This window comes from Buteo buteo, chromosome 25 (genome assembly GCF_964188355.1).
Source record: "Buteo buteo chromosome 25, bButBut1.hap1.1, whole genome shotgun sequence".
Classification (NCBI taxonomy): Eukaryota; Metazoa; Chordata; class Aves; order Accipitriformes; family Accipitridae; genus Buteo; species Buteo buteo.
This window is the reverse complement of record NC_134195.1, coordinates 13659258-13676460: the sequence shown is the minus strand read 5'-3', so window position 1 is coordinate 13676460 and position 17203 is coordinate 13659258. Positions and strand designations below refer to the sequence as shown.

The window sequence follows — 17203 nt, the reverse complement described above, 5'->3', positions numbered from 1 at the left end:
AAATTCCTCTACAACCAGCCCATTCAAGATAATTTCAGAAAGGAGTTTCTGCAGGAGATGTGTATATCCTGAACAACGTCTGCAAAGGCCAATCACCTGGTCGTAGTCACCCTCAGCCTTTCCTGCGGTAAATACCCTTTCTCTGTTGGTACTGTTTCTTCCCTGCCAGTAGCTGCAATTATTGCAGTATGCCTGCCTGACTTAAAGTGACAGCTTGTATAGTAAGGTACCAAGGCCTATGGCAACTGAGAGCCCATCTCCTTTAAAGCTCATTCCATTTCTACTAGTGTAGATATTTCTCCTACTATAACTATCAGCTGAGTGTTGTTTCCTTTTCAGATTCCCTTCACATAGCTTTATACTTTGCTTTGTTGTTTTTTACCTTCTGGTAACATGTGTACATACTTCGACTATACTTCCTGTAGACTATCCAAAGACCTTTCTATGTCCAAAGTCTATTACAGTTTTTCATAACAGTTTATAAAGAGAAATACGATTTTATAGATAATTTTTCTGCATACTAATCCACATTTGAAGAGACATTACATGAAAAGTTATTTTTTGAAGTAGCTGTATATTATATGACATGGATGCACTCAAAGTTTAGTTCCATAATAGAACATGCATAGAATATTTTTTTAGCATTATTGTATTTTATCAGAAACAGAGGGATATTATATTTTCTGCATAACCCCTTTCAAGCAAATACAGCCTGCAGCAACAACCCTTAACATGTTCTTCCTCGGTTATATGGAGGCTCAGCTATGCTTTTATGCATACATCAGTAGACTACAGGAAGGCTGTCAACCAGATTTGTGGTAGTGATACACAGGCTATTTAAGCGTTAATTTTAATATCTATAAATGTAGATACTCACTGCTAATTATTTTCTGAGTATCTTTTCTTAACCAATACATAGAACTTGAGGAACTAACTTTCCTACAGTTTTCTGACCAACCTCTTCTTTACTATTTTTCTCCCCTTCTCTTAGGAGTTGTCTTATTTAACACATGAAACTGCAACCCTTTTCCCTTAAAGCCAAATTTGTTTTCTTCTGGAATAACTCACACTAGTAGAATTCCAACAAGTAGCCTTTTATTAGAATCAGGTGTTACATAGCTAGCTGCCCATGATCTAGGGTATTGAATTACTTATACATAAGCACTGGTTTTCTTAAGATGTTTTAATAATTCCTCTGAAAGATCCAGTGATGTCAGAGTAAGCAGGATATTAAGAGGTCTTCTTTGTTAGAATTAATTCTGTGGTATTTTTAGGCTACGCATACCAAATATGTTTTTTTAAAATTATTATTTTGTATTTTTATGGGTTCCTCTTCTGTTGGAACAGAGTTTTTTTACTGTTACTGCAGTGTGTTAAAATTTCTATTATTTATTATTAATTATTTATATTCAACTTCTTCAATTAAAGATTTATTTTCTTTTAATTCTTGTTTCAGTAGACTATAGTATCATCACTGAATTCTAGTAAGTTGAGTTTTTTGCTGTCTAGAGAGTCATTTATAACAGTTTGTCTTCATAATAGTATGGACTAGAAATGTCTAGTCTACTGTAAATGCTGAAAGCAGTCTGGTTGTAGCAGTATACAGTATAGAGCTCTACATAGGCTTATCAATTACAGTGAAAAGCTTTTTTTAAAGATAAAGCCTTGTAAGGTATGCTTTGGCATAGATGTATCCAATGAAAATAAAGTAGTTTTTCTGCTGATAGGAGCTCTTGATTCCTCTAGTAATATTTCAATTTTATACTAACTGTATAAATCTGTCTTTATAATTTAACTGCTGAAATTCAGGTTTCATGGTTCACTACATATCTTTTGAAACCTGTTTCTCCCATATCTGCATTTCACCATGAAACTTGGGTTTGAATATTTTAAGTCACTTCTATTTTAATGTAAATATTTGACTTACTGGAAAGAATACCTGGAATGCCTTTCCTCTCTTTCTGGCAAAGTGACATTTTCAGTAATGAAATGTTTGTTCCTTTTGAAAAACCTGTGATGTCCCTTTTTTTTTTTTTCTTTTTTCTTCTAAGAACAAAATAATTCAATTTTAAGATGATAACTTAGTGCTGGTTTTATATGTTCTTTTCCCTGATGTTAAATTCTGTTTCTCTCTGCTCTTCAGAGAGGAAGGAAGGAGAAAACTGACTGAAGTGGTTCTTAAACAGGTAAGTGCCACATTCAGTTTATACTGTTTAATTGAGCTGCATCCTTCCGAGTCTAAATGAATGCAATTTTGGCACTCCTGACATGTATTAGAGGTGCTTTACTCTATAAAACATGAACATATGAGTATCTGTTTTAGTTGTTCAGGTACTGTTGCCATTTGCCATACTATCTGAACATATCCTACTTAATACTTTTGTTGTTTGTATTTTCTCCTCGAAGAAAAAATAGCTTACTTTCGTAAACTGTTATATTCACAAGGAGTAAACCAAAGTTGGAATGCCTTCATTTTCAGCCACAGCGTGATGTTTGTGATACTCCCAGAACTGACATTGTCTAGACAGTTAAAAAAGGCATAAGGTTCCTATGTTCTTGAAAATCTTCCTTTCAAGTTTATGTCTGCATGTCTCATTGTTTCAGAATCAAGTTTCCCAAAGACATCCTTCCTGTAAAAACTGGGGGAAGCAGTCGTACCTGTCATTGCATGTGCTCCCCTTCCTTTCCTTGCCTCGGGAACGCAGCCCCAGGTAACTCAGGGCTTGCTAGGGCTTGCTTTCCTGCGTGCCCTCTGAACCGTTCTGCTGAAGCCTCCTGCAGTGTGGGTCACAAGGCCACCTGCACCAGAGATGTGAGTTGGACCAGCTGCCTTGAGGGGCAGTTAGTTTGACACCAAACTGCATGAACTTTAAGATGACCAAGATTTAGGAATTTCAGTGGTTATCCAATGCGATAACCCCAGGGCTCAGGTTAGAAACAATTGGTTTAGAGCTGGGAAGAAAGCTAAGGTTTAATGAGAGCTAATTATTATTCCATGGTTTGTTGTCTTCTATACTTCCATCTCTGTTACGTAGCACAGGTTAAGTGACTGCTCAGTTTCATAAACACGGTGAGGGTGTAGCTGCATTCTTGAAAGATGCCATCAGATCTGACAAACATGGGAAGAATTTAGCAGCCATTTGTGAGGGCATTTTGTTCATAATGATTTTTGTGTATGCATGCTAGATGCATCACATCAGGGAAGACTCTTCTGAGCTGCACTGATAAAACAAAAACATCTCTGTATGTCTCGCTTACATCTCCATGTAAGAGGCCTTCATTAAGATGCTATGGCAAATGCTGTTGGCAACTTCAGCCATCTACAGTCTAAGACAGGCATAAGCTATTTTAGTCGTGTGTTGCAGAATAAAAGAAGCAGCTGCTCTAGTGTGTTATGAAGTGTACTGTTGTTGCACTCGGCGTTAAAGGGGTCCTGCAGGAAAGATGGGGAGGGGCTCTTTATCAGGGAGTGTAGTGATAGGATGGGGGGTAGTCTAGTGGAACCTGATCTAGTGGAAGGTGTCCCTGCCCATGGCAGGTGGTTGGATGATGATCTTTAAGGTCCCCTCCAATCCAAACCATTCTATGATTCTATGATTAAAGCTTTTAAATTTACACTTCAGGCCCAAGTGTAGTTTGAAAGAGTGGACTCTGTCTTTGCATAGCCTGGCTATGGACTCAGTGACCCAAAGACGCTCAAGTCACTAAGTCATGTGTGTGTATGGAAAGACGCTCAATTTGGTGCCTGTGCACCAGGACAGGTAGATACTGTCTGTCCTCAAAAAGACAGGCCTATATTAATGAATGCAAAATCACAGCAGTGGAAAACTTGCAATGCTTTAAATAGGGGAATACCCAGAATCAATCTCCTTTCACATGCAGGAGAACTAAATGCATTGCTAGTCATGCATGGTCTTAGGAACAAACAAATCCAAATAGGCAAATGCCCCCCTAATAGGTGGGTGCTGAAAAAGGCGGGTAGGAAACCATTGTTCTTATTTCCCTTTGAAAACTTTAAAATTCTTCTTTGGAGAATCATTTCCAGCATTAGAATGGATTTCCTGCTTTAGGATCTTTCTTGCATTTTATCTTGTCATCTGTTTAGGAGCAGATGAGAGTCTGTGTCTTTGTGCTCAATGCCAATTACCCAGCTCACGAGGCTCCGTCCTCAGCCCATAGAGCTTTTTTTGGATCATGACACAGAAATGCGTGGCTGTCCTCATGCACGTTGTTGGTGAACAAAGCTGTTTTCCGAGTTTGGTTCCCAGAAGATGACTATTAGTGTCCTTTCCCTTGCAGCTGTCTGTACAGCAGTGGCAGAGAGAAGGGTGTAATGGTGGCAAGCCTACATATTTCTCTGGGTGGAAAAAAGCAAAAAGTTGAGGAGTTGCTGATATTGGTGTTGTGGTCCAGCTGAGAAGAAACCAAAAGCAGTTTAAATTATTCCATGGTTCAATTTACAGTGAGTGATAATCTATTTCACAAATTAATCAGTTGATTCATACTTGGACTTTCTCTTTTTGAAACTAGTGATTTAAAGTCAGTTGAAGGGCAGGAGTAACATTGTAGGGTTTTTTCCGTACTACAGAAGGAAATAGTTTTTCCTCCAATTCTCTGTTAATTATTTGCTTCCTTTCTGCTTCTGCCTTTCTGCCTTTGCAGAAAAAAAGGCACGTGTAACAGAAAGGCACTTAGTAAGCCTAAATAATTCAAGTTCTTTTTTATTATTTCCTTAAAGGACATCTTATGAATAAAAATTTACTTATTTATATGTGATTTTGTTGCTAGTGCTGGGATCTGGTGGGGGCAGATCTACACTGTAATTCTGAGGAAGAACATTCACATTACATTCTTCTAATATTTTTCTCTTATTATCTAAAGGAAAAAATAGAGAATTGCAGCTTATTAAAGTAAACTTATATTGTTCTTGATTGTCTATTTTTTTTGCTGTATTGCAAAATAAAGAAAAAAAAAGAAAAGTATAAAATGGAATTATATGTATGTGAAAGACAAACCCCACAGCTGGAACACCCCCTTTTCCTGTCTGTGTAGTTTAGGAAAAGTCGTTAAGTCAAACAATACACCATTTTCCATTTGAGCACATAAAATCTGAGTTCATAAAACAAGCTAGCATAACTTTACCTGCCTTGGGAACACTAGCTGTGAATAACTTCTCCATAGAATTTAAGAAATGTGGAAAGGAAGCGTCACTTCAGAAAAATAGCCCATGCATTTGTCATTCCCACATCCATTTTTCTGACTCATTTATACACTGCTCTTTTCCTAAGTGCCCAGAGAGCTATCAGAAAGCTTAAACAAATGAGAGCAAATCCTCCTGCCTTTTTTTGGTGGGGGTGGAGTGGGGAATTGGAGTGAGGTCTCACTGGTCCTGATAGGGCCAGATTTTCACATATGGGGCTTGTTATTACCGGGTTCAAAATCTCAGAGCTATTACTGCTTGCCTTTCCTATCATTGCTTCACCTTCTTTTCCCCATATACTGTTCCATTTTGTTGCCTTGTCTCCTTCTTCTGTATCTGGGTAATTGGAAAAGTCATTTAAGCTTGCCTTTGCTGTCTGCTGAGAGCTCTAGACAGGAGCCAGGAAAGGAATTCACCATGGCCTTAGTTTCAAGCAACCTCAGCTACATCTAGTACTGTGGAATCAGAGAGGAGAGCACGCTGAGGTAAGACTTGTGTGGAGACCATTTCCCAGACCCTTGTAGTGTAAAATCTGAAGCTTTATGCTTGCCGAGTTTTAAAGGAAGCTAAAACTACATAGTGATATCAGATGTAGAGGAGCAATCAGAAGCACAAATGTGTGTATTGATGATGTCTTGCATTGCTATTGACTATGCTGTGTCTCATTTCTTGTGCAAAACCAGGCCAAATCCCGATGACGGTTTGTTATGCTTCAGTCTGCTCTGTGTTGAGAGTAGTGACAGGCTTCAGTATTTTAAAACCAGCTAAGAAAGTGGAACACACCATGTTGATCATATCATAGCTCAGAAGAGAGTTTAAGTTTATGGATCTGTGCAGGGCATTTCTACCATAATTATATATTTTACTATAGATGGTCCCCAGTTCTAGTTGACATCTGCTGATACATGTGCCAGGGTGGATCTTTTTAAATGTACAAAATACTACAGAAATCTATAATTTCTTTCTTCCTGCTCATTAGTAAGAACGAACTTTGTGTACACTTACGTGCTTTGAGTGACAAACATACATTTGCCACCGCAGTCCCCTCCCTCCAGCTGCATCCTGCTAGCATTGGTTCCTATAGGAGACTACCATGTAATGGGACACTAGGGTCAGCTGTGGCCTATGGTTTAGATGAACTTCAGCAGAAAAGTAGAGAAAGGTGCACTTAGCCTTTCTCTGTGAATATTCTGTGAGGGAGTGTGACTATGGGGAATGAGCTATCCTTCTATAATTAAAGTAGCCAAGTCCTACAGAGTGCCACTGCCTTTATATTAGAGTACAGAATGCACAAAATAATTTTTAGTTTGTGTAATCGTTCAAAAGAGGACTTTCCACATTTTGAGCAACGATTGTGATTGTTTAGTGATGCAAACAGGGAGCTTAGTAGTTGAGATTTCTGTTTCTATTCCTGGTTTGTGATCTTGAAAACATCAGACTCTCCTCTCGTTTCTTTCCATAGCTCTACAAGTGGACTGAAATCCTTGAAACTTTCAAAATTTAGCTCTAATTTTTTTAACAAGCTAAAATGTTGCGGGTGCAATCCTTGGACACAGCGAACGCAGATGCAGTGGATGACTTGACAGACCACAGGTGGCATAGAAGTAATTTCCGTCTTCCTGGATAAAGAACCAGGAAGGCTACGTTTCAGCCTTCACAGCTGAAGTTAGCACAGCTGAAAAACTGAGTAAAGCTTTATTGCAACATGTTTGTAGAGGTTGTGCATGTAGCAGGAGCATGCAGCACACTGAGCCTCAGCTGTGTCTTGTTACATTCCAGTGCTGGGGGGATTCGGTGGCACAAAATTGACACCACCAGAAAAAAACAGATGTTTACAACGTGTTGTTTCTCTCACATAGCAACAACAACAACGCATTGATTTCCAGAGGTTTAACTTTGTACAAAAGAGACATCAAGTCTCCTCCACCCTGTATGAGCCACTCTCTACAATAGCTTTCTAGCCCACTTTCTCTTCCTCTGCTGTGCTGCTGAAGACAGCACTGAGAAGAAGCAGGTAGAAGAAACTCTTCCTTACTGTCTTAACCACAGCTGAAAACGTTTTGAAACACCTTCTGATCCACAGTATTTTTCTCTGCTGCATTAAGTCTACTCACCAGCCTTAGTGTTCACATCCTAAAGCTGGCTAATGAGAAGGAAAATCGAGTTTTGCTCATCTATTTGTCTTATGGTAATGAATTTTCTGCTTCAGGAGTAATGCTGGGCAGGAGAGGATGCATAAGGAGGGTGAAACACTGGACAAACATGCATCAGACCTGACAAGTTCTGTTCTGGCCCAGTGCTTTTGCAGTGAACTTTTTAAACTCTACACAATGGGATTTAAAGAAAACATCAGCTCAGCACACCAGTTCTACTGCTTTATTGTCCTCACTTGGCAATAGCTGAATGTCATGTTTGTGCTGTTCTTGCACATGCCTCTTCATCTTTATTTACAAATAATAACTTCTATAACTTAACTTTTTATAGAACTCTTGAAGATAGTTGCATGACTTGCAGCATTTGTTTAGAAAATTAATGGCATTGTAAACTTTTGCCTCTTCATTTAGCATATTCCTAGTCCCTGTAAGTTTCCAGTTATGTTTAATTACCAGTGTAATTCACAGTATACCATAAATTGTCTTCTCCCCTGCTATCAGCATTTCTTCAGTGAGGCAGTGTATAATGATATAAAGAATTTTACAAGTATAAAAGGTGAAACTGATACACACAACTAATTTGTTATATATATAAAGTCAGTTATTCAGCTAATACCACTTAAGACTAGAAGACTAAAAGTTTAAGGTTGCATCCTTGTTCAAGTGTTCTAGTTTATCATATGGGAAGGTAAAAATCAACACTTATCACTTGCTCAAATTCTCAGGCATCTGGCTTGCAGACCCTTGATTTACTCAGCAGCATTAATTTTGGGTGGAGCTATTTAAGAGCTCAGAAACATTCCTTAGTAGAGAATGGAAGACTGGAAGAAAATCATTAACTCTACATCCTCACAAGTATGTTCTTTCAGAAGCAGGACTTTTTTTTTTTCAAGGAGAGGCAGATGCATTTTTGTGTGGCTATGTGTGCATTACTGATTGTGTCTCCAAGTCTGTTTTCAAGAAAAAAAAAATCCTTTGTGTTGCCGTCCTCATACACTATTGGGGAATGTCTCAGAAATGCCTGCTCTTGGGGGAGAAGTCAAGAGGAGTAGCAGTGAACTGAAATCTGATCTCCCCCAAACTGTGTAGGAGAGGTTGCTATTGCTTTTCCATAGAAAGGTGGTTTCTGCTAAGAAAAACCCAGCATAACTTATTTCTCAACTGCAATCACTGTATTGGTGATCCAACAAGCAAACATTAGATGCTAGATTTAGTTACTTTCTTTGTTAAAATACAACTGTCTAGCCTGTGTGTTAAAAACCAAGCAACCAAAGGCCTGCTCAGTTATTTCCATTTCTTTGCAGACTGAGAAGAGAGGAACAAGATCTGCAGCGGGCGCAGTACGTGAGCAATAGGATCTCTAGTAAGCTGTAACCTAGACTGTCTCTAGAGACTACCCAGGCACAACCCTGTAGTTGACGTTAAGGGATTTCCTGCTTGGGATTTTCAGCTGATATCAGCTGTAGCAACATGTGGTAAAGGAAAACACAGTCTCTTGGGTAGGGCACGTGCACTGTGCTGGAGAGAACTTACACACGAGTTGAAACTCTATACAAAGCACATTCTCCACCCCCAGATAAAGGAAACCGTCAGCAAAGTGCACAGAACAAAGATGCCTATGACTCATGAAACAGATTAATGGGGTTTTACTAGCATACCTAGTTTGAGTTGAGTATAAAGGATAAAAGATGCCTTAGACCATCCCTGGTGAATTAAGCAAATGCTGGATTCAGCTGTGGTTATGCTTGCTGTTCATATTTGGAAGCTGATTTCTGTTGGAATTTATCATATCTGTTGTTTTTCTTCATAAAATCTTTTTCAGTGTAGCCAGTAACTGGGGGCCAAAAAGAAGGCATGCACACATACAAAAGCCGTGGGTTGTATTTTAATAGGGATCCCTACTGCTTATCATTGCTGGTTTATGTAATTGTCTGGAAAAGGTCAGCATAGTTTGTGCTGCAAACAACTGAAGCTGAAAATTTTGATTTTTTTTTTTTTTGCACTGGACTTGTAATCTTTTGACTAAATGCAGTACAAAAAAGAAACTAGAAAAAAATGAGGCAATTCCAGGCCATTGCACCTTTGTTCTTAAATTGTTGTGGATCTTACTAACAAAGCTAGTCCCAAATAACAGTTGGTTACAAAACATTTGGTTTAAAGACAAAAAAATTGTTCAGATCTTTAGCTCTAAGGCCAGTCCCATAGTGCTTGGTTGGTTTGTTTCTGTATCTTTCTTATAAATTCTGTGCTAGAATATCTATAATTTTGATTTTGCTTTCTTTAGCACATATGCAGACAGTCATCTTTGGCGTGACTTTTTATGTTGATTATACTTCTCTAATTGTATAGGCTTAGCATAGAATTTAAAGTATTTGCTTTGCTTTTGACGTTGTGCAGTTGTTCAAAACAGCTGACTGGTTGCTTAAATACGTCTCAGAGGAGGATAGGGCTGAAGGAAGGTTGTTGCTGTTGGCTGTAAGTTGGCTTCTGCTGTCATGAGGAAGATCAGGAAAAAAATTCAATGCCAGCTTTTATTTGAATTAAAGGAAGGTTGGAAGAAGGCTCTGAAAGAGATCTGGGCATGGCACTTGGTCCTTGAGGGACTGGGGAAGGAAGCCAGCCCTTGTTTTGGATTGAGAAGGCACGCTGATAGCTCACCTGCAAAACCAAGGCAAGCTTTTGTTTTGTTTAGAAATGGGGATCCAGAAGTGACCACTGGCAGTGGAGCTATGTTATGGAGCTACAATCTGAGGAAACTTAGAGCAATGGCAACAGGACCGAAACTGAAACCAGTCCAGAGAAGGCACTGGCAGAGGGGACCGCCCTTAAGGTTCTTCAGCACTTTTCTCCCTTACTGTTTAATATGTAATAGATGGAGTGCAAGGGCTTTTCTTCTAGTGTTCCTGGAAAAAGCAGTATTAATTTCTCAAGTTCAAATTACAAGACTACATCTTGTTAGTCTTGCTGTCTGTGTTTGGGAAAGCAGAGATATGCAGAGATTCTGCACGACAGAAACATAGCTGAATTGTTATGAAAATATATACTTCTTGATGAGCAATGGGAACGACTCCTTAAATCCACTTTACTTGTGGAAGTTTCTTCTCAAACAGATGAAGAGATTTCCATCAACAGTCTCCCAAGCTGTTTTTCCACCAGGGGAGCCTGGGAGTGATTCCCACTCCTTGGCTTCAGATGTACCACTTCATACCATTCCAGTATTAAGTCAGGTGAAGACCCACATACACATTTCTCCTGGAAAATTAGGCATGGGAGATAGTTGCAGGATTTTTCAGGACGTCCCATCAGGGTGACTGGGAATCAAAACATGCTTTGGTCCTGCTGTGCAGTATGTTTGTCCTTTGAGGTAAATATAGTCACAGATGCCCAAATATTGAAGGCATGTATGTATACGTTTTATGGAGTTATGCATGCATAACTCCTTTATGTAAGGAGTTCATCTACTCAAGTAAGGAGAAAGTAGTACCTAAGAGACTTGCTTTGTAATTGCAAAGGCAGCCATAAAGAGTGCCTTTTGACATACCTGATGTCACTTTCATAAAATATAGAATCACAGAAGGGTTTGGGTTGGAAGGGATCTTAAAGATCATCTAGTTCCAGCTCTCCTGCCATGGGCAGGGACCCCTTCCACTGGACCAGGTTGCTCAAAGCCCCATCCAACCTGGCCTTGAACACTGCCAGGGATGGGGCAGCCACAACCTCTCTGGGCAACCTGTTCCAGTGTCTCACCACGCTCACAGTAAAGAATTTCTTCATAATATCTAACCTAAATCTACCCTTTTTCAGTTTAAAACTGTTACCCCTTGTCCTATCACTACACTCCCTGATAGAGTCCCTCCCCATCTTTTCTGCAGGCCCCCTTTAGGTACTGGAAGGCTGCAATAAGGTCTTGGACCCTTCTTGTCTCCAGGCTGAACAACTCCAACTCTCTCAGCCTTTCTTCATAGGAGAGGTGTTCCAGCTCTTTGATCATCTTCACGGCCCTCCTCTGGACCCAGCTGAGCAGGTCCATGTCTTTCTTGTGCTGAGGGCTCCAGAGCTGAATGCAGTACTCCAGGTGGGATCTCATGAGAGCGGAGTAGAGCGGGAGAATCACTTCCTGCGACCTGCTGCCCACACTTCTTTCATGCAGCCCAGAATGCGATTGGCTTTCAAAGAAGCATGTGAATAGTGAGCTGTAACCAAAGCAAGAAATTTTATTTCTGAAAGCAGTAATCTGTCAGTGAAGGGAGATGCATGCCTGATTTACTCATAGCAGCAGAAGCTGCAAGAGAGCTGAGCCATCAGAATTAAACTAGTAGTGAAGTGTTTGTTTCAGTAGGATCTACATATTTGGGGTTTATTTTCTCTTTGTAGCCTTGTTTTGCCCCCAGTTGGATACAATTACTCATATTTGAATTGTGTTTCATAATGAGTATGGCTTCCTGGGAACAGAACACCTGTGTGTACATTAGTTTCACTTAGAGAATAATGAGCCTATGAATAAGGCAGGCAATCGTACTTTCCCTTTACCTCCTCCAAGTTTTGTCTTATGATTATCAGGCATTTACATGTATGTGGCTACAGTGGTGCAAAGGCCACGTAAAAGTCTGTAACACCACCTGCTGCACTTGTGAAGAGAGGTATATCCTTCAGCAGTCAGGAGCGTTGTAGATAACACAGATTTGCAGAGATACTCACACACCTGACAGAGGTGCTGCTTCTCCTACCAAAGCCAGAACATGCAGAAAAACACAGAAAGCGAAAAATTCAGCATTGGCAGGAGAGGACAGTCCAGAGTTTGTCCTAGCAGGAAACTTTCATTGGGAAAGGGATAAAAAAAGAGGGCCCTTGACTGAGGGTGCAGTTATGGGAAGAAGATTGGCTCCTGTGGTCCTTCAGTGCCAGGCACAGTCATGCAGTGAAATGCAAAGGGGCCCTGCAGGGTGGGTAGCAAGTGCCATTGGTGATGTCTTTGTGTTGCCTCCTGAGCTTGTCTGCTTGTTCTGAGTAAGTTTGTGTCGTGTCCCAGTGGGAAAGACAGAAGGAAATACAGGCACAGAATTTAATTCTCGGTGTATAAGGGAACAAGGCTGGACTCTGCATAAGAAATAGGGAGGATCTGAAATTAGTCATGACACAAAGTGGCTTTTGTGTGATATAACCAGCACATCTGTGATTGCTAAGATAGCACTTCAGCTGTCCTTCAACTGCCTGCTGGGGACCAAACACTGACTTTTGTAAAGGATCAAGTGCTAAATAAGAAAAATCAACATGTCAGAAAAATTACCCTCTGGAAGTGAGTGAGAGTATGCCAAGATAAAACATCAGAAAAAGGAAGTCTTGTATAAGTCAAACTCGAAGTAACGCAAGGGTGTGAGCGGTGAGTGTTAGTCATCGGCATTTTCTGTTCTGCTACACGCCCTGGCAGATGATGGCTGCCTGCTTAGGCCAGATGCAGCTGTGTGGGGCAGGGTGCTGGGCAGCGCACAGCCCCCAGCTGCATCTGTGGAGGGGTCTGAACTTCCTAGCCGAACAAAGATTGGAGTTTCTTCCCTTCCTCCAGAGAGCTTCGCTCAGCAATAGAGCAGCTTTGGAGTAGAAGTTCTCCCGGCGGCATGGAGGACCTCACTTCTCACAGGATTTCTGCATGCTCTGGATTTTGTAGAAGCCTTCAGAGCAAAACCTCAAAACCTCAGTCAAGAGTGAATATTTCCAGAGTCCTAGCTTGTACTGACTAAATGTCTGCTGAATGGCACAATGCCAAGCACTACCGTTTATGTTATTATTCCTTGGAAGGAGATTTGCTCCTTGATGCAACTATGAGACTTTAATTTTTTATCAGTGAAGGTCTTTGAGAGGCTTTTAACTAGCAGAAACCTGGAGTACTACACTGGTTGACTGGATTCTGACTTGGCAGCAGCGAGAACAGCTGCTAATCTTTTCCTGGGTTATGATTTATTTATTCATAGAGGCTAAAAAAGACCAGATAACTGGAATTGACGGACCATCCGTTTAAGACTGTACACTCAGCGAAGTCCAAATAAATAAGCCTAGGCCAGAAGGTGTTGCCAAGGCAAAGGTAGTCTTTCTTTCCCTGCTGCAGTATTTATGTATGGCAAAGCTCTAGCTTCTACAGCAGCTATGGTTTGGAAAGCATCCTGACCATTTAAGTCCTTAGCTGTGCTGCAAGTAGCCCCTCTCTGAGGAGTGCTGAAGACCAGCATAGCTGCAGTGCAGAGGCTTTCTATTTTTGTTCTTCCCAGACATCACCTAGATAACAAAATCAATTTATCACCACCTGAGAGCGTGAACAAATCACAGTTTTCTGCCCTTCCCCTTCCCCTCATGGGTTTAGAAGAAAGTCATAAACATCTGTGTCCAGATATGGACTTGACACTGAAGGAAGGGGATCTGTTGCCCAATGGACTCTTGGTTGTATGATACAGCCTTTCTTCTCTCAAACTGGAGCTGAGCTAGTTTTGTGTTTCCAGGAAGAGCATGCAGCACACTGGGCAGAATACAAAAATGCTGCTCTTAGATAATAGGATATTAAGTAACAGCCTACCTTCTTGGTAGCATTAGCAAGCCAAAAACTTGGTGCTTGAGGCAGGGTTAGGCAATAGCAGCCCATTTCCACTGCAGTGGAATTGGTCAGATCCTTTTTCAGTTCATGGAAAATCATAATATTTAAACCTTATTGCTGGGCCTCCAGCTTTTCCATGCATGCATAGCTTTCTGGTGGGTTGATATTGTTGAGGCTAGTGAAACACAGTACTAAAAATATATTTTGAAGCTACAATGACAGACAAGTTTTTAGCAGATTTTCAGTACTAACAGCACTGACTCCAAGCTTTTCTAGTCTCCTCCTCAAGATAATGTTCTTAAAATGTGTTTCAAGGAAATGGATTCCTAAACATGGGTTTATGTAAGTCTCTGTCTTTATCTGGTCCTAACCTATGAAATCCTGAAATATTTGTCTGTTACAATTGTACAAGTCAGGCAAATCTAAATCAAGCATCCTGGGACCTGTTGCTTTTTTTACCTCATGTCAATGTAATTACAGAAAAAGCTAAGAGAATAGTTACACCAAAGAAGTTAAAAAAGTTGTGCTGAATAAGGATGCCCATCTGTCTTTCGTTAGCGTGCTATGACTCACACAGATGTCTGGAGATCATCCCATTTCCTTCCTGCCCTTAAAAAGAGGTTTTCACAATTAGAATGTAGCCACCTTGTTTTAGATTTAATTTTACTTTCTGTGCAGGAAATTCATTCTAGAGAATTGCAAGTTGGGAGACAGGGTTGATCTGCTCGAGGGCAGGAAGGCTCTACAGAGGGATCTGGACAGGCTGGATCGATGGGCCGAGGCCAATTGTATGAGGTTCAACAAGGCCAAGTGCCGGGTCCTGCACTTGGGTCACAACAACCCCACGCAGCGCTACAGGCTTGGGGAAGAGGGGCTGGAAAGCTGCCCAGCGGAGAAAGACCTGGGGGTGCTGGCTGACAGCTGGCTGAATATGAGCCAGCAGTGGGCCCAGGTGGCCAAGAAGGCCAACGGCATCCTGGCCTGTATCAGAAATGGTGTGGCCAGCAGGAGCAGGGAGGTGATCGTCCCCCTGTACTGGGCACTGGTGAGGCCGCCCCTCGAGTCCTGTGTTCAGTTTTGGGCCCCTCACTGCAGGAAAGACACGGAGGTGCTGGAGCGTGTCCAGAGAAGGGCAACCGAGCTGGTGAGGGGCCTGGAGCACAAGTCTGATGAGGAGCGGCTGAGGGAACTGGGGCTGTTTGGTCTGGAGAAGAGGAGGCTGAGGGGAGACCTTATCGCTCTCTACAACTGCCTGAAAGGAGGGTGTGGTGAGGTGGGTGCTGGTCTCTTCTGTCAGGTGGCTGGAGGTAGGACGAGAGGTAATGGCCTCAAGTTGCAGCAGGGGACGTTTAGGTTGGATATTAGGAAAAATTTCTTTCCTGAAAGGGTTGTCATGCATTGGAACAGGCTGCCCAGGGAAGTGGTGGAGTCACCATCCCTGGAGGTATTTAAGACATGTAGATGTGGTACTTAGGGACATGGTTTAGTGGTGGACTTGGCAGTGCTAGGTTAACAGTTGGACTCGATGATCTTAAAGGTCTTTTCCAACCTAAACGATTCTATGATTCTATGAAAATAGCATGGATGCCAGTTGCTAACTAGTTAAGGAAGAAAGCAGAGTAATAATGTATACTTAAACAGTTTGAGTAGCTTTTCAGATAAAGACAACTGCTAGTGAAAATGCTGAAAGATGCTGTCATTTGGTCTCAGGTTGTGACCTTTCCTTCTGTGTGTTATTTAGTGGAACTTGAGAATTTGAAATAGTGTCCTTGGTTTTGAGTGGGACAAGGGGTAAAATACATTCCTTAAAGATGATCAGCAAGCGCAAAATGTTTCTCACAGCTTCTCAACTACTGCTCACCCCTCCCTGCAAGCCATTCATTCTGGAGGCTTGTGGTTCTGGCAGAGCAATTCTTCATTAGCATGTCCTTGACACTCAGCTGTTTTACGAATAGAAAGCACAGTACCTACTGGACAAGTTTTGTGATAGCCTAGGATTTGTATGAAAAGAAAGTGGAAACAACTTCAATTAATGTATTATATGCTCTTAAAATATTGTCTTGGCACTTGGCATTTAGTATGCTACCTATGGATTCTGAACTCCAGGATTTTTGTAATTGGACCTAGTGTTCTCTCTCCTGCAGGATTTCTTTGCTGGGCAGTCAGTTGAATGTATTGTAACATCTTTTAATGAAAGAAAACTTTTTTTTTAATTGTGTATGAACAAGATTTCCTTTCTACTGTCCTCCATAAGTACATTACAATCTCAAGTGTGCTTTATAGAGATATTTGCATTCAAAACAATTCTCCATGCTATTATCATAAAAAAAAAAATCTGAGTTTTCCTGGTAAAATACATGCAATCTGACCAATAAAAAGCAAGTGGGCTACTACTCTTAGTCCTACAGTGCTCAGAGCAGAAAGAAAATGCTGGAAAGAGTTGCCCTAAGACTAGTGGTACATGGCAGACCACTGTTTACATTTTCATTACAGCTCTAAAGCCAGTGGCTTCAGCAACTTAATAGACACCATGAAACAGATCTTTTGAAAAATGGCAAGGTATGATTACTTACTTTAAAAGCAAGTTGTACTGTATGATTTAACTTTTCCATAGAGTGCACAGTGCAATTGAATCAACTGATCTCTTACTGTGTTTCAGGTTTGCAATGCTCAGGCTCTATGGGTTATCTATTCAAGACATGTCAACACATGGCTGCTTGGGAAAGTGGTGAGTTAAAGTGTATGCCAGTGTCCTAAGAGTCTTCTGAAATACTGTGCCGCTCACAGATCCACAGAGAGGCATGATCATTGTGGAAGTGGGAGGTGGTGGGCTTGCATATCAAGGCTTATTTCTCAGGTCTCACTGCCTCCTTGGTGGAAATGTGACATTGATCAGAGGTGCATAACGAACTGCTTTTGAGAGAATTCTGACACTGGCACATTCATACTTCTCACATTTATCACTGAATTAACACAGTTAATGAAATGCCATCTTCATATTGGCTCACAATTGTCATTCTGACACAGGCATTTAAAAGAAATTCCAGTTGTGCTTTTTATTATACCCAAGTCATTATTCATATAGACTGGGTAAGAGCAAAGGACCACCTGTGTGTGTGTTTGTATATGAGGGAGAGTGTGCGTGCACGCACTCACGCATGGGGGAAGTGTTTGGGAAATGATCAGCACATAGCAACAGAAAACAATAGGTCTCTCTACTGTTTATAAGATGAACCCCTTTAAAATCAAAATGAAGTGTCTGACATT

At 40.9% G+C, this 17203-nt stretch overlaps 1 long non-coding RNA gene across 1 annotated transcript; it reads left to right on the top strand.

Annotated features, from left to right (window-relative positions):
- Positions 1–16664, top strand: LOC142044625 (uncharacterized). The gene is made up of 3 exons (XR_012654377.1): positions 1–127; positions 2144–2186; positions 16596–16664. It is a non-coding gene; the product is annotated as an uncharacterized LOC142044625 (long non-coding RNA).
- Positions 16665–17203: the final 539 nt, after the last annotated feature.